Below are 27864 nucleotides of genomic sequence, written 5' to 3'. Positions count from 1 at the left end.
GAGCTATTTATAACTTGTCAGAAATGTCCTGATCAACTAGCCCATGTCAGCTAAAGTAATAAAAAAAAAAAATTGCATTAGCCCATAGATTTTGTTGTAATTTTTTTGTCACTCAAATATCACATGAATACACATAGATATTGCAAACTATATGGAAATGCAAAAATAAATTGCTTTAAAACTGATAAATGGTCTTTGCACCCATGACAATTGTGTAGAATTGCAGGAAATAAGCTTTAAACCTACAAAATGCTCTCCACCAACAAGAGGGGTGTGAAGAGTTTGTTATGAACAGTGCTTGTGCCCATAGAAACAGACATGGCGTGTGTGCACGGGTTGTTCCTCAATGCTGGAAGGGGGGCCACGAGTGAAAAAGTTTGGGAACCCCTATATTTAAGAAATACACTTTTAATAAAATACAAATATATGTTATTGGAATTACTCAATAGACTACAAAACTTAAATTGGTTTATTGAGCTGGGCAACGGGTTTAATACAGAGTGCTGGTGACTCCTTACTCCACCCACTCCATTCACTGCAATGCAATACACTGTATATGGGATACTTTTTGGGTTGTAGAGAAAAACTTGACTACATGTCTCATATAAACTGGGGTGAGAAATACTCAGTCGGGTCTCTACTAACCAAATATGTGTCGTTTTGGAGGGGGCTGTGTCATACATATCCAGCAGCACTTCGTTCTCCACCCCCTCCATAGCCCCCAATGCAATACACAGTAATAGACTTTGCCATTTAATTGTTGTCGCCATAATTTGCTTGTAGAGCAAAAAATGTTCTCAGCTAAAGTGAGGTGGGAAATACTCAGTAGGGTCTCTATTAACCAGGTATGGTTAGTTTTTGAGGGGGACGGTCAGGGCCCTAAGCAATTCAAGGCATTTTGGCATGTGGTGTAGAGAACATTTGGAAGTTTTCTCTTTTGAACGAGTTATCCAATGTCAATGTTTTTAAATTATGGCTTTTATTTTGAAGGTTTACCAGAAATCATGTCATCCTCCTTTGTGCTGCAGGTAGAATACTAGCTTGTGCATGCTAGTATAAAAACGTCTGAATGACAATACATTATGTAGCTGCAAAGGCGATAACAATTAAATGGCAAAGTTGAAACATATATAAAAGGCTACACGACACGAACAGTGTGTCCTATTTGTAAAATAAAAAAAACATTTGCTCAACAATGTTGTTATCTAATATTTCCAGCCAATGATGTGTCAAAGAAATCATCACACCAGATATAGGCAGTGTTGCCAACTCCTCAGTAAGGAAAGTAGCTATTGGCTCTCCTAAAAGTCGCTAACTGACGTACCCACCTAATTTGCATAATTGGTCATGTGAACGTAATTGTGATGGACGCTGTAGGAGAGATAAATAATGTCGTGGGAGAGGCAAAAAGTGAGTAAAAAACACCCTAAATATGTTTAGAACTACAAATGAACTTTCTTCTGTCGATTCTTATTTTTTTGATGTCACAATTCCAACCCTCCTCTTTTATCCGGGCTTGGGACCAGCACAAGTCACTCAAAATAGACGCTCTGGCTGAGTTACTTCGTTTTTTTTTTTTTTTTTTTTTTTTTTCTTAATTTGGTTTGGTTTTTAACCTTATTGTCCACTTAAGAGCCTACAACAAGTCACAGTAAAACATGAACATTTTTAACCATAACATTTAAATAAAAATGTCTGTATACAATCTACATTAACAATCTAAATGGACCAAAAAGAGACAATAGAAAAGACTGTCAATGGCAATGTGAGAAAATGGAATCATGAGAAACAGCGCCTACTGTGGTCTTGGAAGACTTCTTTGATATTCTTCCAAAGCAGCAGGCAAAATATATAACATTTTCACATCAACAAATAGGGGAGGACCATCCTCCTCAGTGAATTTCAGAAAAATGTAAATAGTGAGACACTAAAAAAGTTCTTATATTTTTTTTTAGATAAAACGACTATATATATTCATGTCACCAAATAATTGATTTAAACACATTGTTTTGCAGTGAAGGATCTACAGTAGCATCACCAGCACTCTGTAGGGTAGCACCATGGTGTAGCCGGACAACAGCTAGTTTCTGTCCTCCTCTTGGTACATTGACTTCAATACAAAACCTAGGAGGCTCGTTAGGGTTGAATATTTTCCTGGTATTTTACAAATGTTCCATCTTGAGAATAAATCACTTTTCTCCCAGATAACCCGATATTTCCCGCCAAAACCGTAAGTGTCATTCAAAAGCATTATAAAGCATATAAATAGGCCTATGTCATTATTTGATTGGAGCTTTGATTGAATATGCAAGCCTGATGCTACCTGAGCCTGATGAGCCATACATTAAATACATTTTATGAGTCCTACATTAAAAACATTTAATGAGCCCAAGCCCCAAAAAGCCCAGAGGATTGTGCCTTTAGCCAATACACATGAGGCAACTGCCATTATGCAGAACATAAAAACATTAAAGCCCATAGACGTAGCTAGCTATATGCCCTCTTCGCTAAATACATCAAATGAGCTCTAGTAGGCTAATCTTTTTGAGTGTGAACTGTATTACTGTATTATATTGTATTATACGGACTGGAATTCCAAACATCATTCAAACCACGATTAAGCAGGGTGAGAACATGTGATTCTGGTGCAGCACTTGGCCTACAAAGTTACAAGTATAGGCTAGCGAATTTGATTTTAATTTAGAAATGTAATAGGACCTATTTGTATAATTAGTAGGCTGACACATATACCTTTCATAATATTTCCCCTAATGTTATTAGCCTACCTCCTCTTTCTCTCTCTATTGTTGCTTCATTCCTTCCTCGCTTTCAACAGGTAAATGAATTAAGTTTTTGTTGTCCTTATCTTCATCATTCTAATGACATCCTTGAATAATATAGGAATATAATTGGATGCAGAAGGCTTTCACTTCTCTTCACGAAGATTGGTTATGGGTCTGAGTAAATAACTGCTATAGCCTACTGCCATTGTGCGTTCGCTATTCTTTCAAACTACAGAGTTCTATTGGCTACTGTATTTAACATTTAGCTTGCGTCCTTCTTTGAATAGTCTATTTAAGCAATAAGGCACCTCGTGGGTGTAGTATATGGCCAATATACCACGGCTAAGGGCTGTTCTTATGCACAACACAATGCGAAGTGCCTAGATACAGCCCTTAGCCGTGGTATATTGGCCATATACCACAAACCCCTGAGGTGCCTTATTGCTATTATAAACTGGTTACCAATGTAATTAGAGCAGTAAAAATAAATGTTTTGATATACCCGTGTTATACGGTCTCATATACCACAGTTTTCAGCCGATCAGCATTCAGGGCTCGAACCACCCAGTTTATAATGGTAAATTAGACACGCATTCTGTCTTGATATTACTGTAGCATAGGCTATTCTGTAGCAAATGTAGGCCTACCTGTCACAAGAAAACATTTACCATGATGAGAAGATAGGTCTACATGCATTGTGAACTGCACTCCATACTGAGATGGGCTGTCTGTCCCCACCCTCAGCGTTGATTCATCATGCAGAGGCTGTAGAGCAGCCAGATTTAGACATCACCATATAATTTAACAGTTCCATTTCACGCCATACTGTTCATATAAGTAATTTATTAAAATTGACTGGTTTCACGCAGTTATTTATCCCGGGAAAAGGGAGTGGTTTTAGGCGGTAAATCTCGGTAACTGGGTCCCGCCATTCTACCCTAATTCACACCCCTGAGTCAATACTTTGTAGAAGCACCTTTAGCAGCAATTACAACTGTGAGTCTTTCTGGGTAAGTCTCTAAGAGCGTTCAACACCTTGATTGTGCAACATTTGCCTATTATTCATTTAAACATTCTCAAAGCTCTGTCAAATTGGTTGTTGATAATTTTCAGGTCTTGCCACATTTTCAAGCAGACGTAAGTCAAAACTGTAACTCAGCTACTCAGGAACATCACCCAGTCCTTAACGATTACAAGCATACACTTAACATGATGCAGCCACTACTATGTTTGAAAATATGGAGAGTGGTACTCAGTAATGTGTTGGATTTGCCCCAAACATAACATTTTGTATTTTTGCTGTACTACGTTGCAAACGCGATGCATGTTTTGGAATATTTTTTATTGTGTACAGGCTTCCTTCTTTTCACTCTGTCAATTAGGTTAGTATTGTGGAGTAACTACAATGTTGTTGATCCATCCTCAGTTTTATCCTATCACAGCCATTAAACTAGTTAAATAAAGGTTAATAAAAAAAACTATGTAACTGTTTTACAGTCAGCATTGGCCTCATGAAATCATGAAATCCCTGAGCGGTTTCCTTCCTCTCCGGCAACTGAGTTAGGAAGGATGCCTGTATCTTTGTAGTGACTGGGTGTATTTATGCACCATCCAAAGTGTAATTAATAAGTTCACCATGCTGAAAGGGATATTGAATGTCAGCTTCTTCTTTTTTTTACCTGTACCAATAGGTGTCCTTCTTTGCCAGGTATTGAAAAACCTCCCTGGTTAAATCTGTGTTTGAAATTCACTGCTCGACTGGGGGACATTGGGGTATGTGGGGTACACACATACCTGGCTAAATAAAGGTGAAATAAAAATAAAAAATAAACAGATCAGGTAGTCATTCAAAAATCATGTTAAACACTATTAGTGAGTCCATGCAACTTATTATGTTGCAATGATTTCAAGTCTGTATGTAGGCAGCAGCCTCACTGTGTTAGTGATGGCTGTTTAACAGTCTGATGGCCTTGAGATAGAAGTTATTTTTCAGTCTCTCGGTCCCAGCTTTGATGCACCTGTACTGACCTCGCCTTCTGGATGGTAGCGGGGTGGACAGGCAGTGGCTCGGGTGGTTGTTGTTCTTGATGATCTTTTGACCTTCCTGTAACATCAGGTGCTGTATGTGTCCTAGAGGGCAGGTAGTTTGCCCCCAGTGATGCATTATGCAGACCTCACCACCCTCTGGAGAGCCCTGTGGTTATGGGCGGTGCAGTTGCCGTACCAGGCGGTGATGCAGCACGACAGAATGCTCTCAATTGTGCTTCTGTAAACGTTTGTGAGGGTTTTAGGTGACAAGCCAAATTTCTTCAGCCTCCTGAGGTTGAAAATGCCCTGTTGTGTCTTCACCACATTGTCTGTGTTCATGGACCATTTCAGTTTGTTGGTAATATGTACACCGAGGAATTTAAAACTTTCCACCTCCAATGCTGTCCCATCGATGTAGATAGGGGGGTGCTCCATTTGCTGTTTCCTGAAGTCCACGATCATCTCTGATTTTGCTGACATTGAGTGAGGTTCTTTTCCTGACACCACACTCCGAGGGCCCTCACCTCCTCCCTGTAGGCTGTCTCGTCGTTGTTGGTAATCAAACCTACAACTGTAGTGTCATCTGCAAACTTGATGATTGAGTTGGAGGCGTGTATGGCCACGCAGTCATGGGTGAACAGGGAGTACAGGAGGGTGCTGAGAATGCACCCTTGTGGGGCCTCAGTGTTGAGGATCAGTGGATTGGAGATGTTGTTTCCTACCTTCACCACCTGGGGGTGGCCCATCAGGAAGTCCAGGACCCAGTTGCGCAGGGCGGGGTTGAGAACCAGGGGCTCAAGCTTAATGATGAGTTTGGAGGGTACTATGGTGTTGAATGCTGAGCTGGAGTCAATGAACACCATTCTTACATAGGTATTCCTCTTGTTCAGATGGGATAGGGCAGTGTGCAGTGTGATGGCGATTGTATCGTCTGTGGACCTTTCGGGGCGGTAAATAAATCGGAGTGGGTCTAGGGTGACAGATAGGGTAGAGGTGATATGATCCTTGACTAGTCTCTCAAAGCACTTCATGATGACAGAAGTGAGTGTTACAGGGTGATAGTAATTTGGTTCAGTTACCTTAGCTTTCTTGGGAACAGGAACAATGGTGGACATCTTGAAGCATGTGGGGACAGCTTACTGGGATAGGGATTGATTGAATATGTCCGTAAACACACCAGCCAGCTGGTCTGCGCATGCTTTGAAGACGCGGCTAGGGATGCCGTCTGGGCCGGCAGCCTTGCGAGGGTTAACACATTTAAATGTTTTACTCACGTTGGCCACGGAGAAGGAGAGCCCACAGTCTTTGGTAGCGGGCCGCGTCGGTGGCACTGTATTGTCCTCAAAGTGCGTAAAGAAGTCGTTTTAATTTGTCTGGAAGCAAGACGTTGATGTCCGCGACGGGGCTGGTTTTCTTTTTGTAATCCATGATTGTCTATAGACTATGCCACATACATCTCGTGTTTGAGCCGTTGAATTGTAACTCCACTTTGTCTCTATACTGACGCTTTGCTTGTTGATTGCCTTGCGGAGGGAATAACTAGACTGTTTGTATTCGGCCATGTTTCCAGTCGCCTTGCCATGTTTAAATGCGGTGGTACGTGCTTTCAGTTTTGTGCGAATGCTGCCATCAATCCACGGTTTCTGGTTAGGGAAGGTTTTAATAGTCACAGTGGGTACAACATCTCCTATACACTTCCTTATAAACTCGCTCACCGGGTCATCGTATACGTCAATGTTATTGTCTGAGGCTACCCGGAACATATCCCAGTCCACGTGATCGAAGCAATCTTGAAGCGTGGAATGCGATTGGTCAGACCAGCGTTAGATAGACCTAAGCACGGGTGCTTCCTGTTTTAGTTTCTTCCTATAGGAGGGGAGCAACAAGATGGAGTCATGGTCGGATTTTCCAATAGGAGGGCAGTGGTGGGCCTTGTATGCATCGCGAAAATTAGAGTAGCATTGGTTGAGCGCGTTAATCGCTCCTGTACTGCAATCGATATGCTGTTAGAATTTAGGTAGTCTTGTTCTCAAATTAGCTTTGTTAAAATCCCCAGCTACAATAAATACAACCTCAGGATGTATGGTTTCCAGTTGCATAAAGTCCAGTCAAGTTCCTTGATGGCCATCTTGGTATCCGCTTGCGGGGGGATATACACGGCTGTGACGATAACCGAGGAGAGTTCTCTTGGGAGATAATATGGTCGGCATTTGATTGTGAGGAATTCTAGGTCAGGTGAACAAAAGGATTTGAGTTCTTGTATGTTGTTACAATTAAACCATGAGTCGTTAATCATGAAAGATGTTCTTCATCTTCGGCGCGATGCACTGAAAATCCCGTTGGCTGTACGGACTCCGTCAGCATGTCCCCAGCTAGCCATGTTTCCGTGAAACGGAATATGTTACAATCCTAGATTTCTCTTTGGAAGGCAAATCTTGCCCTGATTTCGTCGACTTTGTTAACTAGGGACTGGAAATTAGCGAGTAATATACTTGGAAGCGGTGGGTGGCGTGCGCACATCCAAAGCCTCACTAGAAGACTGCTCCGGCACCCTCTCCTCCGGCGGCGTTGTTTTGGGTTGGCCTTTGGAATCAGTTCAAATGTCCTGGGAGGTGCAGACAAAGGATACCCTTTGGGAAAGTATTCCTGGTCGTTATGCTGGTAAGTTGACATCTCTCTGATATCCAATAGTTCTTCCCAGCTGTATGTAATAACACTTTAACAGGTTTTCTGTGCTAACAATGTAAGAAATAATACATTAAAAAACTAAATACTGCACAGTTTCCTATAGACTAAAAGCGAAGATGTCATCTCTATCGGTGCCATCTTGCCATCAAGATATATATATATATATATATACCAATTTCCTTTCGCCATGTGTGTATCTGCTATATATATATATATCACATCCTGATCTGTTTCACCTGTCTTTGTGCTTGTCCACTCATTAACTGTATTAACTGCACCTGTTTGAACTCGTTACCTGTATAAAAGACACCTGTCCACACACTCAATCAAACAGACTCCAACCTCTCCACAATGGCCAAGACCAGAGAGCTGTGTAAGGACATCAGGTTTAAAGATTGTAGACCTGCACAAGACTGGGATGGGCTACAGGACAATAGGCAAGCAGCTTGGTGAGAAGGCAACAACTGTTGGCGCAATTATTAGAAAATGGAAGAAGTTCAAGATGACGGTCAATCACCCTCGGTCTGGGGCTCCATGCAAGATCTCACCTCGTGGGGCATCAATGATCATGAGAAGGTGAGGGATCAGCCCAGAAATACACGGCAGGACCTGGTCAATGACCTGAAGAGAGCTGGGACCACAGTCTCAAAGAAAAACAATTAGTAACACACTACGCCGTCATGGATTAAAATCCTGCAGCGCACGCAAGGTCCCCCTGCTCAAGTCAGCGCATGTCCAGGCCCATCTGAAGTTTGCCAATGACCATCTGGAGGATCCAGAGGAGGAATGGGAGAAGGTCATGTGGTCTAAGGAGACAAAAATAGAGCTTTTTGGTCTAAACTCCACTCGCCGTGTTTGGAGGAAGAAGAAGGATGAGTACAACCCCAAGAACACCATCCCAACTGTGAAGCATGGAGGTGGAAACATCATTCTTTGGGGATGCTTTTCTGCAAAGGGGACAGGACAACTGCACCGTATTGAGGGGAGGATGGATGGGGCCATGTATCGCGAGATCTTGGCCAACAACCTTCTTCCCTCAGTAAGAGCATTGAAGATGGGTCGTGGCTGGGTCTTCCAGCATGACAACGACCCGAAACACACAGCCGGGGCAACTAAGGAGTGGCTCCGTAAGAATCATCTCCAGGTCCTGGAGTGGCCTAGCCAGTCTCCAGACCTGAACCCAATAGAAAATCATTGGAGGGAGCTGAAAGTCCGTATTGCCCAGCGACAGCCCCGAAACCGAAGGATCTGGAGAAGGTCTGTATGGAGGATTGGGCCAAAATCCCTGCTGCAGTGTGTGCAAACCTGGTCAAGAACTACAGGAAATGTATGATCTCTGTAATTGCAAACAAAGGTTTCTGTACCAAATATTCAGTTCTGCTTTTCTGATGTATCAAATACTTATGTCATGCAATAAAATGCAAATTAATTACTTAAAAATCATACAATGTGATTTTCTGGATCACATGCACATTTGTGGCATGCTGGAGGTCATTTTGCAGGGCTCTGGCAGTGCCCCTCCTTGCACAAAGGCGGAGGTAGCGGTCCTGCTGCTGGGTTGTTGCCCTCCTACGGCCTCCTCCACGTCTCCTGATGTACTGGCCTGTCTCCTGGTAGCGCCTCCATGCTCTGGACACTACGCTGACAGACACAGCAAACTTTCTTGCCACAGCTCGCATTGATGTGCCATCCTGGATGAGCTGCACTACCTGAGCCACTTGTGTGGGTTGTAGACTCCGTCTCATGCTACCACTAGAGTGAAAGCACCGCCAGCATTCAAAAGTGACCAAAACATCAGCCAGGAAGCATAGGAACTGAGAGGTTGTCTGTGGTCACCACCTGCAGAATCACTCCTTTATTGGGGGTGTCTTGCTAATTGCCTATAATTTCCACCTTTTGTCTATTCCATTTGCACAACAGCATGTGAAATTTATTTTCAATAAGTGTTGCTTCCTAAGTGGACAGTTTGATTTCACAGAAGTGTGATTGACTTGGAGTTACATTGTGTTGTTTAAGTGTTCCCTTTATTTTTTTGAGCAGTGTATATAATATAACGACCTACAGTATATAATCATTATTTTGGCAGAAATGCCTTCTGGAACATGTGAACTTTCATGTGCCTTAATAACAAACTTTTATTCCATCTATAAATGCAAATAAAATTGTTAAATTACGAACCTAGTTGGTTTAGCTAAGGGGAAAAAAAGGAACCTTCCTGCTAGCCATTTGGCTGAGATAATGGATGGGCTGGACATGCCCTCAGATGAGATTGGTCTGCAATGTAGCATGCTTCTGTTTATAAAGTGAGCTGCTCATTATGCGTTGATAGTCCTTTCAACCGTGCTGTTTTTTAAATATATAACATTAGCAATTGAGAACTACAAAAGTTTTGCTACTTTTCTCAACAACATTGATGCCCTGATCAATTTGGAATTTTCTGCACACGCCACTGTCCGTGTGAACCTGAGTGACTTGACACAACACTGGCCAAACAAGATGTAGCTACAAGAAAAACTGGGTCAGTCAATTACTAATATGACATCATCACCTCTTTTTGCAGTAAACTGACACTGGTTGATACATTGCATTTCTTTAATACCCACTTTAACGAATACACCTAGTGTAATAGGTCAATGAGGGTCAGATCCAGAATTCATCTGTTTCTAATTTCTCCCCCACTTTTACAGTATGTACAAGAAGTAAGTCATACACATGCTCCTTTCACTGATCATAAAAGTATATTATTGAAGTTAGAATGTTCTGAAATCCAGTGGCATTCGAGGACACTGGAAATGTAATAATTCACTCCTAAATTATTCAGACTTTAACAAGTGCATAAATAACTTGATCATAGACTCATTTAATTCAACTGATTTAGAACCAAAGCATGGAAGTAACTGGGAAATATTTCAATTCAAAGATCTGTCACCATTACACGCAGTAAGGAACTAAAGAGGCAAACATTTTTGAAAGAAGATGAGCTTATGAATAAATGTAATGTTCTTTTAGAAAAGGATACCATTTCAGCAGAGGAAGAAACAGACAGGAATAAATCTCAAATATAACTAGATCAAATGTACATTGATTTAGCTAAAGTGACCTTGATTAGATCTAGCGCAGAATGGGTTGAGGAGGTTGAGAAAAACACAAGCAATTTTTTTGCTCTTCAAGAAAGGAACTATAGAAAGAGATTTTTTCTTATCTTAAATATTGATAATACCTTGTGTAAAGACCCAATTTATTTATTTAACCCTTATTTAACTAGGCAAGTCAGTTAAGAACAAATTATTACAATGACGGCCTACCCCTAACAACGCTGGACCAATTGTGCGCCACACTATGGCACTCCCGGTTGTGATACAGCCTGGAATCAAACCAGGGTCTGTAGTGAAACCTGTAGCACTGAGATGCAGTGCCTTAGACCGCAGCACCACTCGGGAGCCCAAAATATATATATCGCCACATAGGTGCAGTGAACTGTGTAAGTCAGCCATAGTAGTACTGCGCACCAGGAGCAAATTACGGTTATGTGGTTTGCTCAAGGGCACATTGACAGATTTTTGTTCACCCTGCCAGCTCAGGTATTCAAACCAGCAACATTTTGTTTACTGGCCAAACACTCTAACCGCTAGGCTACCTACCACCCTAAGATCATCTCTAGCTTTGTGTATTCTTTCTATGAAAATCTCTATAAATCTAATTTGAATGGGATTGAATGTGAACATTTTATTGAAACATGTCCATGGTCATGTTCCAATTTAGTTCTGAGGAATTGAAGGTTATATGTGAAGAGGAGTTTCTATAGTAGATATTAGAGATGCGCTTAAATCTATGAAGAAGGGAACAGATAGCACCTGGAACAGATAGTCTTTCTGTTGAATTTTATTTACACTTTTGGGAACATTTAGAGGGACCAGTATTCAACATGTTCCAAGAATGCCTAGCGAATACCCTGACTACACCGCTTGCGTCGTGTGCGTGTCGCGTTGCAAAATAAATGTAGAAATCTATGTTATTCAATTATAGCACCCACACTGCTCGCGCGCGTCTGCGTTGCCAAGGGCTAAAGGAGAAGTGCTTTCTATTTCTGACGCAGATCGTGCTGCAAGTCCTGCCTCTCCCATCTCCTCATTGGTTTATAGAAGCAGGTACCCACGTGCCATCTCCTCATTGGTTATACCCACGTGGGTGATTGAAAGACGAACTGTGTTGTCTGTCGTCATGGTAATACTATGAAAGTTTAGATGCTAATCACCATATAAGTTCAAAGATGAAAAAGCCTGGAAGAAGGAGAGATGACTAGAAACGATTCGGTTGACTGCTTTATGTGTGGAATAATTGTCGGAGAAGAGGACCTTGTGCATTTCAGGTAAAATAACAACTCAGTGTTTACATCCCAGGACAAATTAGCTAGCAACAGCAAGCTAGCTAAATAGGACAAATTAGCTAGTAAGTGCAAACTAACTAGCTAAATTGCAATACATTTTTATGCTTTTCGACCTGTCCCCAAATTACTGTAATTGGTTCGGAGTTTGTTTTGATATTTTGACCTGCGTGTCGTGATTGCGTTTGGTGTAGGGGGACAAAATAAATGTAATGTGCAATGGCGCATGTGCGCAGCCGGTTTGGGTTCTGTGTAAGGGTGAGATGATTACTATCGTGAAACAATGTCACGACTTCCGCCGAAGTCGGCCCTTCTTCTTGTTCGGGTGGTGTTCGGCGGTCGACGTCACCGGCTTTCTAGTCGCCATCGATCCACTTTTCAGTTTCGTTTCGTTTTGTCTGTATTATCCACACCTGTTTTCAATTCCCCCATCATGTTCCCTATTTAACCCTCTTGCTTTCATTTCTGTTTGTCCGTGATTGTTTGTTACTTTAGTGGTTGTTGTTATTTCTGTTTTTTCCCTTTGTGGATTTTTACTGTGATTTTTTGAGTAAACGTTTTATGTTTCGCTCAAACACCTGTGTCCTGCATTTGACTCTGCTACTTCGCTGCACACAACCCTGACAGAATCACGGACCAAACTTCAAATGGAGTCAGCAGGCACAGCCAGCTCCTCTCACTAAGTCGAGGAGCAAGTTCAACAGCACGCGACCATGTTACACAGTTTAGGGACTGCCATGGATCGCGTGCTGCAGACAATGGACCGATGGGAGAGAGGAGGTCTCCCGGTAAATCAGACCCCATCAACACCACCCGCGCCTATCCTTAATCCACCGGTCATCCCTCCATCGTCAGGACCCAGTGGGATTCGGCTCTCGCTCCCAGGAGCGTATGACGGTACAGCAGCCGGGTGTCAGGGGTTCCTCCTACAGTTGGAATTATACCTGGCAACTGTTCATCCGACCCCTTCAGGACGAGAGAAAGTGGGCGCCCTCATCTCCTGTCTGACTGGTAAGGCCCTGGAGTGGGCCAACGCCATCTGGGGAAGAGAGGGAAAAACCCTGGATGACTATGATGACTTCTCTCGCCGCTTCCGGGCGGTCTTTGATCATCCACCTGAAGGGAGAGCGGCGGGAGAGCATTTGTTCCATCTCAGACAGGGGATGAGGAGCGCTCAAGATTTCGCCTTGGACTTTCGTACTCTGGCCGCTGGTGCGGGATGGAATGAGCGGGCCCTGATCGATCACTACAGGTGTAGTCTACGAGAGGACGTTCGTAGGGAGTTAGCCTGCAGGGACACCACTCTAAACCTGGACCAGCTGGTGGACTTATCTATCCGGCTGGATAACCTGTTGGCCTCCCGCGGACGTCTAGATCGGGGTCCGCCCGTTCCATTACCCAGCCCCTTGGATCCTACACCGATGGAGTTAGGAGGGGCTGCTAGTAGGGAGACCGGAGGGAGGACCACTCCATGCACCAACTGTGGACGCAGAGGACACACTGCTGTCCGGTGCTGGGGTGTTTCTCCTGGAAGTCGAGGTAGCAGGCGGAGCACTGATGGGTCATCTCCGGTGAGTAGGCACATAACTCACCCAGAGTCTTCTGTTGCGCACATGTGGTTACATATAGAATTTCCTGAGTTTTCCTCGCATCCTCAGCATAAGGCGCTAGTAGATTCAGGCGCAGCTGGGAACTTTATTGATCGCTCTTTAGCACATAGATTAGGGATCCCTATTATTCCTGTTGATGTTCCCTTCCCTGTACATGCCTTAGATAGTCGTCCTTTGGTGTCGGGCCTGATTGGGGAGGTCACAGCGCCCATCGCTATGAGAACGCAGGGGGATCACGAGGAGAGAATGAGTCTCTTTTTGATCGACTCTCCTGCGTTTCCTGTTGTGTTGGGTCTTCCCTGGTTGGCCTCTCATGATCCGATTATTTCGTGGCAACAGAGGACTCTCAAGGGATGGTCCTGTCAGTGTTCAGGTAGATGTGTAGGTGTTTCCTTAGGTGCCACTACGGTGGAGAGTCCAAACCAGGTTTCCAACATGCACATTCCTCCCGAATATGCCGATTTGGCACTCGCCTTCTAGGCGACTCAATTACCACCCCATCGACCGGGGGATTGTGCGATAGATCTCTTGGTAGACGCTAAACTTCCCAGGAGTCGTGTGTATCCTCTGTCACAGGAGGAGACGGTGGCTATGGAGACATATGTCACCGAATCTCTGGGACAGGGATACATTCGGCCTTCCATCTCACCTGTCTCCTCGAGTTTCTTTTTTGTGAAGAAGAAGGATGGAGGTTTGCGCCCGTGTATTGATTATCGAGGATTAAATAAGATCACGAAAAAATACAGTTACCCGCTACCACTCATAGCCAGTATGACCGAGTCATTACACGGGGCGCGCTTCTTCACAAAATTGGACCTCAGGAGCGCTTACAGCCTGGTGCGTATTAAGGGGGGAGATGAGTGGAAGACAGCATTTAGCATCACTTCTGGGCATTATGAGTACCTCGTCATGCCGTACGGGTTAATGAATGCTCCATCAGTCATCCAATCATTTGTGGATGAGATATTCAGGGACCTGCACGGGCAGGGTGTAGTGGTGTATATAGATGACATTCTAATATACTCCGCTACACGCGCCGAGCATGTGTCCCTGGTGCGTAAGGTGCTTGGTCGACTGTTGGAGCATGACCTGTACGTCAAGGCTGAGAAATGTCTGTTCTTCCAACAGTCCATCTCCTTCCTAGGGTACCGCTTTTCAGCGTCAGGGGTAGAGATGGAGAATGACCGCATTTCAGCCGTGCGTAATTGGCCGACTCCAACCACGGTAAAGGAAGTGCAGCGGTTTTTAGGGTTTGCCAACTACTACCGGAGATTTATCCGGGGTTTTGGTCAGGTAGCGGCTCCCATTACCTCACTGCTGAAGGGAGGACCGGTGAGACTGCAGTGGACAGCTGGAGCGGACCGGGCGTTTGGTCACCTGAAGGCTCTGTTTACTTCAGCTCCCGTGCTGGCTCATCCTGATCCTTCCTTAGCATTCATAGTTGAGGTGGACGCGTCCGAGGCGGGGATAGGGGCTGTGCTGTCTCAGCGTTCGGGTACGCCACTAAAGCTTCGCCCCTGTGCATTCTTTTCGAAGAAGCTCACCCCGGCGGAGCGAAACTATGATGTGGGGGACCGGGAGTTGCTGGCTGTTGTCATGGCTCTGAAAGCGTGGAGACACTGGCTTGAGGGGGCTAGACACCCTTTTCTCATTTGGACTGACCACCGCAATCTGGAGTACATACGGGCAGCGAGGAGAATGAACCCTCGTCAGGCAAGGTGGGCCATGTTTTTCACCCGTTTTGATTTCACCCTTTCCTACAAACCAGGTTCCCAGAACGTTAAGGCAGACGCACTGTCCCGGCTGTATGATACAGAGGAGAGGTCCTCAGATCCCACTCCCATCATTCCAGCCTCTCGCCTGGTGGCACCGGTGGTATGGGAGGTGGACGCGGACATCGAACGGGCGTCACGTTCAGAGCCCATTCCACCTGACTGTCCAGCTGGGCGTATGTACGTTCCGTTTGATGTCCGCGATCGTTTGATCTGTTGGGCTCATACGTCACCCTCCTCTGGTCATCCTGGTATCGGTCGGACGGTGCGCTGCCTTTCTGAGAAGTACTGGTGGCCCACTTTAGCTAAGGACGTGCGGGTTTATGTTTCCTCCTGTTCGGTATGTGCACAGTGTAAGGCACCTAGACATCTGCCCAGAGGGAAATTACAACCCCTTCCTGTTCCACAGCGACCATGGTCACACTTATCAGTGGATTTTGTGATGGATCTTCCCCCGTCGCGGGGTAACACCACGATCCTGGTTGTTGTGGATCGGTTTTCTAAGTCCTGCCGTCTCCTTCCTTTGCCCGGTCTCCCTACGGCTCTACAGACTGCGGAGGCTCTGTTCACCCATGTATTCCGGCACTACGGGGTGCCTGAGGATATAGTTTCTGATCGGGGTCCCCAATTTACGTCTAGAGTCTGGAGGGCGTTTATGGAACGCCTGGGGATCTCGGCCAGCCTTACCTCAGGTTTTCACCCCGAGAGCAACGGGCAGGTGGAAAGAGTAAACCAGGATGTGGGTAGGTTTCTGAGGTCCTATTGCCAGGACCGGCCGGGGGAGTGGGCAGCTTACATCCCCTGGGCCGAGATGGCCCAAAACTCCCTTCGCCACTCCTCTACCAACCTATCACCTTTCCAGTGTGTGCTAGGTTACCAGCCGGTCCTGGCACCATGGCATCAGAGCCAGATTGACGTTCCTGCGGTGGATGAATGGTTTCGGCACTCAGAGGAGACTTGGAATGCTGCCCACGTACGGCTACAACGGGCCATCAGGAGACAAAAGGCGAGTGCCGACCGCCACCGCAGTGAGGCCCCCGTGTATGCACCAGGGGATCGGGTCTGGCTCTCGACCCGAAACCTACCCCTTCACCTGCCCTGCCGGAAGCTGGGTCCGCGGTTTGTGGAGCCATTTAAAGTCCTGAGGAGACTGAACGAGGTTTGTTATAGGTTACAACTCCCCCCTGATTATCGAATTAATCCCTCGTTCCATGTGTCTCTCCTCAGGCCGGTGGTGGCTGGTCCGCTCCAGCAGTCTGAGGTGCGGGAGGTCCCTCCGCCCCCTCTTGACATCGAGGGGGTCCCGGCGTATACCGTAAGGGCCATCATGGATTCTAGACGTCGGGCGAGGGGCCTTCAGTACCTCGTGGAGTGGGAGGGGTACAGTCCGGAGGAGAGATGCTGGGTACCGGTGGAGGACATCCTAGATCCATCCATGTTACAAGAGTTTCACCGTCTCCACCCGGATCGCCCTGCACCTCGCCCTCCGGGTCGTCCCCGAGGCCGGTGTCATCGGGCTGCTGGAGCCGCGCGTCAGGGGAGGGGTACTGTCACGACTTCCGTCGAAGTCGGCCCTTCTTCTTGTTCGGGTGGTGTTCGGCGGTCGACGTCACCGGCTTTCTAGTCGCCATCGATCCACTTTTCAGTTTCGTTTTGTTTTGTCTGTATTATCCACACCTGTTTTCAATTCCCCCATCATGTTCCCTATTTAACCCTCTTGCTTTCATTTCTGTTTGTCCGTGATTGTTTGTTACGTTAGTGGTTGTTGTTATTTCTGTTTTTTCCCTTTGTGGATTTTTACTGTGATTTTTTGAGTAAACGTTTTATGTTTCGCTCAAACACCTGTGTCCTGCATTTGACTCTGCTACTTCGCTGCACACAACCCTGACAAACAAGGGGTTATTTCCTTAATACCAAAACCTGATAAAGATCCCCTTTCATAGATAATTGGAGACCTATTACATTATTAAATACAGATTATAAATGGATAACTTTAGCATATGCTAATAGACTTAAAAGCTGCCTAAATCACCTTATTAATGAAACCCAAACTGGTTTCATGAAAGGTCGCCACATCAGCTGTAACATTAGGTTAGTGTTAGACTTGATTGATTACGCAGATTCAATTGACTCAGAGGCTATTGTTTTATTACTCCATTTTTGTAAAGGGTTTGATACAATTGAACACAAATGACTAATACATTCCTTGTACACTTTTGGTTTCGGGACTAGCTTTGTCTCTGTTATCAATATGTTTTATAAAGATATTAATAGTTCTGTTATGATTCATCGTAACACATCTAAAATATTTAATATTCACCGTAGTGTATGCCAGGATTGCCCTATTTCAGCCTTCTTATTCCTTTTAGTTGTAGAATTACTATATATTTCCCAAACAAAGCCTCCTTCACTCACGCCGCCAAACTCACCCGAGTAAAACTGACTAACCTACCGATCCTCAACTTTGGCGATGTCATCTACAAAATAGCTTCCAATACTCTACTCAGCAAACTGGATGCAGTCTATCACAGTGCCATCCGTTTTGTTACCAAATCACCTTATACCACCCACCACTGCGACCTGTATGCTCTAGTCGGCTGGCCCTTGCTACATATTCGTCGCCAGACCCACTGGCTCCAGGTCATCTATAAGTCTATGCTAGGTAAAGCTCCGCCTTATCTCAGTTCACTGGTCACGATAACAACACCCACCCGGAGAACACGTTCCAGCAGGTATATCTCACTGATCATCCCCAAAGCCAACACCTCATTTGGCCGCCTTTCCTTCCAGTTCTCTGCTGCCAGTGACTGGAACAAATTGCAAAAATTGCTGAAGTTGGAGACTTTTATTTCCCTCACCAACTTACAACATCAACTATCTGAGCAGCTAACCAATCGCTGCAGCTGTACATAGTCCATCTGTAAATAGCCCACCCAATCTACCTACCTCATCCCCATACTGTTTTTATTTTATTTACTTATCTGCTCTTTTGCACACCAGTATCTCTACTTGCACATCATCATCTGCTCATTTATCACTCCAGTGTTAATCTGCTAAATTGTAATTATTCGCTCCTATGGCCTATTTATTGCCTACCTCCTCATGCCTTTTGCACACACTGTATATAGACTTTCTTTTTTCTACTGTGGCATTGACTTGTTTATTGTGTTATTGGCTTGTTGACTGTTTACTCCATGTGTAACTCTGTGTTGTTGTCTGTGTCACACTGCTTTGCTTTATCTTGGCCAGGTCGCAGTTGCAAATGAGAACTTGTTCTCAACTAGCCTACCTGGTTAAATAAAGGTGAAATAAAAAAATTTAATTAGCATTTTAAACAACCCTGAATTAAAAGCTATTTCAATATTTGGAAAATAAATACAAATATCTCAATTAGCAGACAATACAGCTCTGTTTCTAAAAGACAAGGATCGGGTTGCTATTGCACTTAATATTATCAAATCATTCTTTTCTGCTTCTGGTCTGGAACGTAACTTAAATAAATGTGACATGTTGTCCATACATAACTCAAATTACCAATCTGTGGGTGCACATGGCGAAAAACCATATTGTCCGTCAACATCTCAATTTCTCTCAAGCGATTAAAAAAAAGTCCATCTTTAATAACTGTCTCCAGTGTGACATCTCTATTATTGGAAGGCTTTTATTGTCCAAAGAAGAGGGTCTGTCATGTTTTGTCTACCCTGCTCTATCCCTATCTGTAGCGGATCAAACCAGCAAGGATATCAACCAAACTTTCTTAGACTTTATATGGAAAAATGAACAACACAAACTTAAGAAGTCTGTAATATCAACAAAGAGCTGCTGGTGAGCTTGAAGTACTAGACTTCATTGATATCAACAATACATTTTAAAGTCAACTGTATTCAAAGATGTATGCTTAGTTCTAAATATATATGGTACTACAATATGACCCTGTCATATTTTTATGAATGGGTGGTCTTCAATTTTTGTGGAAGTACAACTGTTCTCCAGCAAAATTACCCATCAAACTGTCCAAATTTCATTGACAAACCCTTTTAGCCTGGAAACTATGTCATGTCCACAACTTCACCCCTCACAACGCACTTCTGTGGAACAACAAAAATATTGTTGTTAAATACAAGTCTATGTTCTTCCTTAAGTGGTTTGAAACAAATGTTATATTTGTGCTTGATTTATTTGATAAAGAAGGAAATATACTCTCTTAGAGAGAGTTCTTAGAAACATATAACTTCCCAATACATTACACAGAATACATTTTTATACACAAAGCAATACCTTCAGGACTTTTACAATTAATTAAATCTCATTTGTGTTTTGGAGAACATGTCAAGATAGCAACTTATGTTAGAAGGTTGCTCCCTACTGGATAAATGTAATAACACATTCTTAATAACATAGCTTTTAACTCCAAGAACAAGATCTCTCCTAGAGGGAAATTCTTCTGGAATAATTGAATGGAAGAAAGCTTGGTTGTTCCCTCACAAATTTTGTATATCAAATAAAGTCAAATAAGTGCACTTTAAAGTCTTGCAAAAAATATACCCTTGCAATAACGTTTCTAAATTCATGGACTTAGAGGACATGTGCCTTTTCTGTGATAAAGAAGGGGAAACTATTATACACATGTTATTGGAGTGAGGTAAGTATCTACATTTTTTATTTCATTAACAAGACCCATGTACTTACAATGAAATATGTCAAATGTTATTATTCATGTTAAAACAAAACCACTGAATTTGTTGTCAATTTCTTAATTCTCTCTGGTAAATGTTATATATATATATATATATAAACAAATATTTGAAATCTGTGCAATACATTTTTCCTTGAAATCCAAGATTTGATAAAATCTCGAGAATTAATCAATAACAAAAAAATGCATTCTTACAACTATCATATGTTAGTACATTTGTAACCTCTGACCTTATTTTATTGTAGGTAATTTCACTTTTGAAACTCAATTTATGTGTAGTGGTTTTGTTCTTTTACTTTACTATGTTTTTTCAGAGAAAATATACGTGTAGTGATGACCTATGTTTTTTTGTTATTGTATTGTAATTTGAAATGTATTTTTTATTTTTTAAACGTGTGGCAGATTGAAATAGAAATTGTTTGTGGAATCGATCTCCGTTGTCCTGCCTGCTCACAGGAGATGCTTGCTATAACAGTGAATGGAAATCACAATCAATAACACTTCCAGAAATCCTCAGGGTTTGTACTACCTTGTTATGTGTTGATGTTTAATTCAGGGTATAAGTGATTTGTTTTTTTGCTTTATCCAAACCTCTCCAAGAGGTTGCAGCAACACTGTCAGATGTAACGGATGTGAAATGGCTAGCTAGTTAGCGGTGGTGCGCGCTAATGGCCTTTCAATCGGTGACGTCACTTGCTCTGAGACCTTGAAGTAGTGGTTCCCCTTGCTCTGCAAGGGCCGCGGCCTTTGTGGAGCGATGGGTAACGATGCTTCGTGGGTGTCTGTTGTTGATGTGTGCAGAGAGTCCCTGGTTTGCGCCCGGGTCGAGGGGACGGGCTAAAGTTAAACTGTTACACCAGCAACCCATCTTTCTAACCTCTAAGCTACCTACCACCTTTGATGTATAATTTTGTGATGTAATCTTGCAGTCTGACTTTCTATTTAGTTCTGAGAAGGGCTTCTACAACAGTGTCTTCCAGGCGAAAGGCATTGTTACGGGTGTAAGATGGCACAGTGATGCCATCTGTTGGTAAATGTTAATTACTGCAACTCCAGTGTTTTACCGGTGTGCTTGAGATATCCGGATGTATTGTAATGTACGGAACAAGACTGGTTACTCGCATCAATGCCTCTGTCTCGTCATTTAACATTCAAACAGGCATGTCCATAAAAAGTCCAAGCGTGTAATTATTCTCTTACAGTTTCTATAACATAGCTTTATGTTAATCTCTGCACTTCACTGTGATTATTATGTTGTAGACGCCAGGCAAAGGAATGTGTGGCACTTCAGAGTGGACAGCGGCCAAAGAGACGTCAGAAAAATCATCTGCTAAAGATGAGGGCCTTGAGATAGCAGTTTGCCGACATGGCGTGCTCCTCAAGGTCCTCAACATGTGCAGATGCGAAATATATGCCTATGCAGTGTGCTTGCAGAAGGAGTTGTGTTCTGTTGGCATGGTGGGCTTCTTCTGCTGCGATGTTGCATGCAAATACTGGCCACATTTGCAGAAAGTCATGCAGGCATGCCCAGAGTTGGAGGAGCTTCTAAAAATGCACCCTCTCTGTCATGCATGCGAAGGCGCATGAATGGTCTTGTGAGGTATGCAGAAAGGATATTGTAAAGACTTTTAAAATAATAGAATACATTATTTTTTTAAAGGTATTTGTTCGTTATGGCATTATAACTCAAATGGGGAGGCCACAATCAGCCTGGTACCAGCAACACAACCAGAGCAGGAAGTCAAGCAGGACGTCAATGATGCTGTGCTTCAGGAGTGAGTTGCTGAGGTGCAGCAGTGGCCTGAAGGTAGAAAAGTTAATGTTTCTCTGTCTCTCTACTTCAGAATAGCATTGATGTCAGTGGAGTCATGTTTGTAACTTTCCCTGTGTTTGATGACTTTGATGAAGATGAAAACTCAAGATGAAGATAGTCCTATTGCTTAGAGCTCAGATAACGACAATGCTTTCTGAAATCATACACCACCCCTGCCTCTTTCTCTCCAGCAGGGGAGGGAGAAGGCCGCCACCACCTCCCTCAGGAGCAGTCTGGTCTCCTGACGTTGACACTTGACCCCTCACCTCTGAACCCATCCAGGGAAATATGATTTGCCTGATGACACTCCAGTGGAGATTTCGGCGCATTTGTTGCCATGTTTCCTCACCTCCATTTCTTACGGTCCTAGACTACGGCGACATCATCATCAATTCAGAAATGTATCTGAGGACCTCTTTACTGAGGAATGTGGTTGTTCTACACAATTGTTGTTTGTATTTTCTATGCTGCTGTGATTTATGTGTAATTGTGGGTTGCAAAAGAGTCTTTTGTCTCAATGGGACTGGTAAAATAAATTAAGTAAAGGTCTTAATAAACATTCATTAAGCACTAACAGCTCTGTGTCTGTGTTTCAATCGAATACATACAATGGTTGCTCCACTAAAAGGTTTGCAATTATGCTGCAGGACTTAAGAGGTCATTTGTGGTTTAGTACGGTACCCGGTGTCACTACTTCATTGCTCCAGACCAAAGCAAGGGGGAGTTAGAGCACTGATTATGCTTTTGGGTCCCAAGGTGCTGCTGTGTCTCTGTGGTACTGTAGCCTACTCCCGAACAGTCATGTTGTTCACCGCCTTAGTGGCGCAAAAGATGCTGGTTCAATACCCGTGTCGGCCTCAACTGGGAGATCCATTAGAAGACTGTAGGTTTTTGGTTTCTCTCTCTCTAAAAATATAACTAAATAATTCTAAAAAACAAACTCGCTTTATTTACAAATGTCACACCCCATGTTCAAGAATGGCCTTTTTCTCGCTCATTTTACGTTATTTGAAAACAAAATCATCCAAAATATTGTTATTTTTTAAACAAAGCGATTATTATTATTACTATTATTAATTTAGAATGACATAAAAGCCCCTTAGATATTCTCACATATATATTATTCACCCTGTTATTAGCAGGACAATATATACAGTTGAAGTCGGAAGTTTACATACACCTTAGCCAAATACATTGAAACTCAGATTTTCACAATTCCTAATATTTAATCCTAGTAAAAATTCCCTGTCTTAGGTCAGTTAGGATCAGCACTTTATTTTAAGAATGTGAAATGTCAGAATAATAGTAGAGAATGATTTATTTCAGCTTTTATTTATTTCATCATATTCCCAGTGGGTCAGAAGTTTACATACACTCAATTAGTATTTGGTAGCATTGCCTTTAAATTGTTTAAATCGGGTCAAACGTTTCGGGTAGCTTCCCACAATAAGTTGGGTGAATTTTGGCCCATTCCTCCTGACAGAGCTGGTGTAACTGAGTCAGGTTTGTAGGCCTCCTTGCTCGCACACGTTTTTCAGTTCTGCCCACAAATTTTCTATAGGGTTGAGGTCAGTGCTTTGTGATGGCCACTCCAGTACCTTGACTTTGTTGGCCTTAAGCCATTTTGCCACAACTTTGGATGTATGCTTGGAGTCATTGTCAATTTGGAAGACCACATCTTGAGATGCTGCTTCAATATATCCACATAATTTCACTCCTCATGATGCCTTCTATTTTGTGAAGTGCACCAGTCCCTCCTGCAGCAAAGCACTCCCACAACATGTTGCTGCCACTCCCGTGCTTCATGGTTGGGATGGTGTTCTTCGGCTTGCAAGAATACCCCTTTTACCTCCAAATATAACGATGGTCATTATGGCCAAATAGTTATATTTTTGTTTCATCAGACGAGAGGACATTTTTCCAAAAAGTACGATCTTCGTCCCCATATGCAGTTGCAAACCGTAGTCTAGCTTTTTTATGGCGGTTTTGGAGCAGTGGCTTCTTCCTTGTTGAGCGGCCTTTCAGGTTATGTCGATATAGGACTCGTTTTACTGTGGATATAGATACTTTTGTACCTATTTCCTCCAGCATCTTCACAAGGTCCTTTGCTGTTGTTCTTGGATTGATTTGCACTTTCACACCAAAGTACATTCATCTCTTGGAGACAGAATGCGTCTCCTTCCTGACCTGTATGATGGCGTGGTCCCATGGTGTTTATACTTGCGTACTATTGTTTATACAGATGAACGTGGTACCTTCAGGCATTTGGAAATTGCTCCCAAGGATGAATCAGAGTTGTGGAGGTCTACAATTTTTTTTATCTGAGGTCTTGGCTGATTTCTTTAGATTTTCTCATGATGTCAAGCAAAGAGACACTGAGTTTGAAGGTAGGCCTTGAAATACATCCACAGGTTCACCAATTGACTCAAATTATGTCAATTTTCCTGTCAGAAGCTTCTAAAGCCATGACATCATTTTCTGGAATATTCCAAGTTGTTTGAAGGCACAGTCAAGTTAGTGTATGTAAACTTCCGACCAACTGGAATTGTGATACAGTGAATTATAAGTTAAATAATCTGTCTGTAAACAATTGTTGGAAAAATGACTTGTGTCATGCACAAAGTAGATGTCCTAACCGACTTGCCAAAACTATAGTTTGTTAACAAGAAATTTGTGGAGTGGTTGAAGAACGATTTTTAATGAATGTAACCTAAGTGCATGTAAACCTACGACTTCAACTGTATTGGTCATATTGGTCATGGCTCCTGAGTGCCATGCAATGGAATTGCCTTGCAGTTCTCCAGCTGTAATAGTGGTGGGGGTGAGGTTCAAGGCACGAGGGCAGGGGCACGGGATGTGCCGCAGAAGATGGACCTAGCCCATTGTAACGGCAGATTTCCTCCTCTTCGTCTGAAGAGGAGGTGTAGCAGGGATCGGACCAAAGCGCAGCGTGGTTAGTGTTTATCATGTTTAATAATGACAATAAACGTGAACACTACAAAAACAACAAATGTGAAAAAAACGAAACAGTCCTATCTGGTGCATAGACACAAAGACAGAAGACAACCACCAACAAAACCCAACACAAAACAGGCTACCTAAATATGGTTCCCAATCAGAGACAATGACAAACACCTGCCTCTGATTGAGAACCATATCAGGCCAAACATAGACACGTGAAAACTAGACACACAACATAGAATGCCCACTCAGCTCACGTCTTGACCAACACTAAAACAAAGAAAACACAAAAGAACTATGGTCAGAACGTGACACCCATGGGGAAGGAAGGAGGAGGAAGGAGAAGGTGGGGACCAACACTTTAAGAGACATTGCACTAATAATGGCGCTGACTAGGGAAACGTTCCTGCTCTTCTTAGTGCCAGACTGCCTGTTCAAACTTAAACAATGTAACAAATAATGCCGTGAAAAATGCCCCTTAGATATGAATTCGAAAGGTAGATATTATTAAATATTAAAGCATTAGACCTCTCACTAAAGACGTCACTCAGACGTTACACTTAATATCGAATTGAATTTAACGAAAAATACATGGAAAGCACACATTTGTAAATCCCAAACTCTAAAAGTAATTGGAAAGGTAGATACAAAAGATTTGTGACATGGTGGTTACAGCAAAAATGTCAACAAGATGTCAACAAGATGCTGTGTTTTTATTTACAGTAGTGATGGACAGCTGGTGGCAATTTGAAAACAGGTTTTCAATCACTTGTAGCCAGATTAGCAGGACAATAGACTCTTTATAGCCCGGCTACTGTAGGTGTGAAGGTCACACCTTACCAGTACTCATCACCCCGCCCCAAACTCCACCCTTAATACAGTTACCATTCAAAAACAAGCTTTTTATCTAAAAACATGACATTGTGACCAAAGAGAACAGATGAAATGGACATCGTTTTCATCAAGCCAGCTTCTTTCTATGGTGCTACCCGTTCCAGGGTTAGGACCATAACAACGAGAGGACTTAAAAATGAGCCGGAGCTGAGAGGATCACCAAAACTAAAGGTATTTTGGATTCAGTGCATTTTCTTGAAAAAAATATGTATATAGCCTATCAATGTATAGGCATACTGTGCCATAAAATTGATAATTAAATAAAGGTTAAATAAAATATTTAAATGATTGCGTACTAAAAATGTGAATGTGTTTTTGCAAACCATACAACCATGCCAACAACCATCCGTGGAGATCAGTGGACAAAGGGCTGGACAACGGGCCTCACTGAAAAAAACGCATGGTTGCCAAGAAAGCGGTTAGTTTTGCTAGATTCTTAAAATGTGTACACAGCTTTTGTGTGTTGAAGTCACTTTTAATTCTTAATTGATCTACCGTTTCTATCATAGGCCACTGTAATCGATGGGGGCTCAGGGCGGTACCATTCTGCTCATCTGATGAAGGTGCACATGGATCAGATTCAAACTTTGAAGACCGAGATCGAGTCATTGAAGGCAGACCAGCAGAAAGAGAAACATTATCTGAGGGCAGAGATACGGGCGACAGCTGATGCATTGGTCCAGAGCCAGGCGATATTGGTGGAGAGTGAGGCAGAGAATGATGCGTTGAAGAGGGCGAGGAATGAGATGGAGTCACAATCCATGCCAGACACCTGTGAACTCAACATACCTGGCGGGTTCATCAGGCTACAGTACTAAGTACCATTATGGGCTATTAGCAGGACAACATACTTTTACCAACAACTCTCTGTATTTTGAAACTTTCTGGATGGGGCCTCCCGAGTGGCGCAGCTGTCTAAGACAAAATGCATTGCTACAGGTTCAATACCTGTGCTGGCTGCCACTGGGAGACCCATTAGGTAGTTTAAGGTTTTAATTTAGAATCCTTCAATCCTCTATATGTAATTATTGGCAGAGAGTCACATAATATTTTTTGATATACTGTAGGCAACATGAGTCTCACTAGTGTTGTATAATGTGCTGTTAGAAGCAATAGCCTACAACTCTTTTAGCACTGTTTAAAGCTGCTCTGAGACAAGCATAGAGACTGGTCTTGATAAATCAATGAGATTTTTATTTTAACTGAATCTCCGTTTGGGTATTGGTTAGACTACAATTATGGTGTAGAAATGTTATGCTCCTAGTGTAACCTTTATTTAACTAGGCAAATCAGTTAAATCAGTCTTTTCTCCCCACCGGAGAATTGAACCCCGGTCTCCCACGTGCCCACACAACACAGAGATTCTTTAGCTGAATAACCCAGTACTCTAGCGTAATCTCTAACGTCACGTTGTGCAGCTCTATATTTTCCATTCCATCCTAATTTGTTTAAAAAGCATATTGAAGGTAGAAGCAATAACATTTTAAGTAATAACTATTTCAGCATCGTTTCGCACTGCTATGAAACAAGCATGGGGATTGGTCTTGATAAATCAATGAGATGTTTTATTTTCACTGAATCTCTGTATGGGTATTGGTTACACTATAATTAGGGTGTGGAAATGTTATGCCCCTTAGATATGAATTTAGAATCATACAATCCTCTTATGCTCTTAGTAATGTAGCCTACTCCCGACCGTCACATTGTACAGCGCCATATTTTCCATTCCATCCTAACGGAAACCCTGAGGGTTTCGTTTTTCATTTTTCTTGGAATAGACACACCATAATATGAATCAAATGAATTAAGCAACATTTCTTAAAATCAATCCCATATACTATGTCCTTACAAAAAAGGTTTTAAAATTCTCTAGTAATGCCAATATTGAAAACTATCAAATGTTTCTCAAAGATGCCCTCTGGTGGTCAAACTAGCACTAACGTGCATTAATGGTAAAAAATGGCTGACAATTAAATAACGTGCCATAGAATTCTGCAGCAGCCTGCAAAGTGTGCCGCAGTATGACACAACTTTTAAAGGAGGAACCACTATAGTATGAAATAATTATTTTAAAGTGTTAGTGCTGCATGCTGTTTTTCTGTTTGACAATAAATCAGTTAACGGTGTGTCAATGAAAATCTTATATTGAGTAGAATGTACTGTAACCACCAACCCATATATTTCAGCAATGCAGCACCATCATTTCAAATGGTAGAACATAGGGGCTCTTTCCAT

The 27864-nt window shown here is 42.8% G+C and overlaps 1 long non-coding RNA gene across 1 annotated transcript; it reads left to right on the top strand.

Annotated features, from left to right (window-relative positions):
- Positions 1-1325: 1325 nt before the first annotated feature.
- Positions 1326-22348, top strand: LOC129841202 (uncharacterized). Its single transcript, XR_008757291.1, has 3 exons — positions 1326-1410; positions 21622-21768; positions 21966-22348. It is a non-coding gene; the product is annotated as an uncharacterized LOC129841202 (long non-coding RNA).
- Positions 22349-27864: the final 5516 nt, after the last annotated feature.

Source organism: Salvelinus fontinalis, chromosome 3 (assembly GCF_029448725.1).
Source record: "Salvelinus fontinalis isolate EN_2023a chromosome 3, ASM2944872v1, whole genome shotgun sequence".
NCBI classification, from domain to species: domain Eukaryota; kingdom Metazoa; phylum Chordata; class Actinopteri; order Salmoniformes; family Salmonidae; genus Salvelinus; species Salvelinus fontinalis.
This window is presented reverse-complemented; position numbering and strand designations above follow the sequence as displayed.